At 39.7% G+C, this 3,761-nt stretch overlaps 1 pseudogene across 1 annotated transcript; it reads right to left on the reverse strand.

Moving 5' to 3' along the window:
* Positions 1–1,899: 1,899 nt before the first annotated feature.
* Positions 1,900–2,866, reverse strand: LOC306643137 (protein FAM204A-like; annotated as a pseudogene). Its single transcript has one exon. The product of its transcript is annotated as a protein FAM204A-like (transcript).
* Positions 2,867–3,761: the final 895 nt, after the last annotated feature.

Genomic DNA, 3,761 nt, shown 5'->3' on the forward strand with positions numbered 1-3,761 from the left:
AAGAAGGACATTTCATACTGCTTAAGGGAACCATAAATCAGGAAGACATAATGATAGTAAATATTTATGCCCCAAACAATGGTGCATCCCTGTACATCAAACAAATCCTTCTCAATTTCAAGAATCACATAGACCACAACACAATAATTCTGGGTGACTTTAACACACCGCTGTCACCACGAGATAGATCTTCCAAACAAAAACCAACCAAAGAGACCATAGAACTCAATAACACAATCAATAACCTAGACTTAATAGACATATATAGAATATTCCATCCATCAACAAGCAGATTCACTTTTTTCTCAGCAGCACATGAAACCTTCTCGAAAATAGACCATGTGTTATGCCACAAAGCAGCCCTCAGGAAATGCAAAAAAATAGAGATACTGCCTTGTGTTCTATCAGATCATAATGGACTGAGAGTAGAAATCAATGACAAAATAGAAAAGGGAAATTACTCCAACACATGGAGACTAAATAATATGCTATTGAATGAAACATGGATAACAAAAACATCAGGGAGGAGATTAAAATTCTTAGAGGTCAATGAGAACGACGACAACATATCAAAATCTCTGGGACACTATGAAAGCGGTACTAAGAGGAAAATTCATTGCATGGAGCACATTCCAGAAAAGAATGAAAAGTCAACAATTAAATGACCTAACATTACAGCTCAAAGCCCTAGAAAAAGAAGAACAGAATAACAGCAAAAGTAGAAGAAGACAGGAAATAATAAACATCAGAGCTGAAATCAATGACATTGAAACAAAAGAAACTATTCAAAAAATTGACAAAACAAAAAGTTCGTTCTTTGAGAAAGTAAACAAAAGAGACAAACCCTTAGCCACATTAACAAAGAGAAGGAGAGAGAAGACTCAAATTACTAAAATACATGATGCAAAAGGAAATATCACGACAGACACCACCGAGATACAGAACATAATGAGAAGCTACTTTGAAAATCTGTATTCCAACAAAATAGAAAATACCGAAGACATTGACAAATTTCTAGAGACATATGCTCCTCCCAAACTGAACCAGGAGGACATACACGATTTAAACAGATCAATATCAAGCAATGAAATAGAAGAAGCCATTAAAAATATACCATCCAAGAAAAGCCCAGGACCAGACGGATTCTCAGCCAAGTTCTACAAGACCTTCAAAGAAGAACTCATTCCAATACTTCTCAAAGTATTCCAGGAAATAGAAAAGGAGGGTACCCTACCGAACTCATTCTATGAAGCTAATATCATCCTCATACCCAAACCAGGCAAAGACACATCAAGGAAAGAAAAATTTAGACCAATATCCTTGATGAATATAGATGCAAAGATCCTTAACAAAATATTGGCAAACCGTATCCAAAAACATATTAAGAAAATTGTGCACCACAATCAAGTGGGGTTCATTCCTGGAATGCAAGGATGGTTCAACATTTGTAAATCAATAAACGTAATCCATCATGTCAATAGACTTAATGATAAGAATCACATGGTTATTTCAATTGATGCAGAAAAAGCGTTTGACAAAAATACAACACCCCTTCATGCTCAAAACACTAGAAAAAAATAGGGATAGTAGGAACATACCTGAACATTGTAAAGGCTATTTATGCTAAGCCCATGACCAATATCATTCGGTTGTTTTTTTTTTTTTTTTCAAAGTTAAATCCTTTTATAATACTTTTTTTAAGAATTAAAAAAAAAATCCTTAGAGCATCAAAGGAATTAAAGACATTTGTAAGGACCGTATCAATTCAGACTTATTTGCATGTATGACTAATTCATTATAAACAATAGCCAGTCTTAAAAATGTTTCAGAAAAAGTGTAGTTATGCCAAGAACAAATAAGAAGGTACAAAGATCTTAGAGATCATGCTATACCAAACATGTGAAAAGCAAAACTGATTTCATATTGTAGGTCTACAAAAATGAAATCCTATCTTTTTTTCTTGTATGTATGCTTAGATTTCTTACATGAATAACAAAATGTTTCATTTCATTCACTTCAATAGAATGAACTCCTTAGAAAAAAACTGAAAAGAGTTGATAATCAGCTCCAAAGTTTCATGCTTACTTTTTTCTATTTCTACCAATTTCCTAACATATTTAACATAAGCAAGAAAATCTTTTCAGTAAGTTGAGCACAGGAGTCTAACAAGTGCCGTAAAGAATGCTTACAAATTATATATATCCCATGTTGCTTTTGGTTTTCCATCTCTTCTTTGCTTCAAACCCCACGTAAGTTCCTTTTTTTGAGAAGCCTGTAAGTTTTCAGCCTCCTTATTGGCTTTTACAAACTTGTGACAAGCAATTGCTTTGGCAAATTGTACATGAAGCTCCCAAGTAGCAAGCTGGTTGCTGAGTTCTTTAGGCTTCTCAACATTCTACTCCTCTACAGCCTGAACTATCCTCTTTTCAAGGCCTGACTTGGCAATCTTTTTAACAGGGAGCTCAAATCTATCACTGGTTTCACAGACTGAATAAGCTCCTGCCATTGGATTTCATTTAAGAACTGCTGATTTATGGAGCATTTTCTCTTTTTCCCTCCGAATTTTGAGGTTTTCTGTTCAGAATGTCTTTATGCAACTCTTGAAATTTGTTTCACAAATTTAAGGGAATTCCAGATGGGTACTCTTCATTTGCATTGGCCTCTGCTTCCATTTTTGGCCCATCTGCAGGGAAATTTCAGATTTCTGATTCTCTAACGGTCCCATCCTCTTTGTCTTCCTATAAGTTAAGTTCAGGCTTCTCTAGTGTGGCTTCTATCTTCAGAATTCGACTCAACATCACTTTCCTTTAGGCCAGGAGGCAGCAGTCCACATCTTCTCTTTGGTCAGGAAGCAGCCGTACTGCATCTAGCTTAAGACCCCGTTTATAATACTACTGACAGAAATACACCAACTGTTCCATCATGAAGTCGCACTTCTCCCACCTCACACTAACATACACATACTGCACCTGTTTCTAACAAATTTGGGAGGGCTTCAAAATATATGGATGGTTCCTGTTGTAGACTCTAGAATATTCTTTTAGGATTCCTAAGAACCGGCTGCACCCGATGCTGAGGCGGCCGGGGCCAGCACGCGAAGGAAGCCCTCGGAGGGTCAGGCTGAACGCGGAGAGGCGCCTCGGCCGGGCGCCCTGGAGGGCAGAGCAGCCTCTTGGGCCAGCCGCTCAGGAAATACGTGGTCGGCGAGGAGGCACGGACGCCGGAGCCCATGGCGGCCGGCCGGTCTGTCACACTACCCCGCCACCGGCCGGACGGCAGCTCGGGGCATCTGCCCGCTGGCCTGGCCGGGTGGCCGACTGGATGCTACACGGAAGGCACCCCCGCGCTGCCGGGCGAAGATGGGGGACGGATGGGGAGGGAGAGTCGGACGAGAGAGGGCGGGAGGAGCGTGGAGGCCCGCAGCCGGCCCTCCCAACATCACTCTTCATGGAGAAAAACTGAAGCCATTCCCTTTAAAAAACGGGAACAAGGCAGGGATGTCCTCTTTCACCACTTCTATTCAACATGGGCCTCGAAAGTCGAGCCAGAGCGATCAGGCAGACTAAAGAAATAAAAGGGATAGGAATAGGAAAAGAGGAACTTAAGCTGTCACTATTTGTGACATGATTCTATATTTAGAGGATCCAAAAACCTCCTCCAGAAAACTTCTAGACCTCATCAATGAATTCAGCAAAATAGCAGACTATAAAATCAACACGCATAAATCTACAGCATTTTTATACACAAGCGATGAAACAGCT

The sequence above is a fragment of the Sciurus vulgaris genome, assembly GCF_902686455.1.
Source record: "Sciurus vulgaris genome assembly, chromosome: 13".
In the NCBI taxonomy this organism is placed as follows: domain Eukaryota; kingdom Metazoa; phylum Chordata; class Mammalia; order Rodentia; family Sciuridae; genus Sciurus; species Sciurus vulgaris.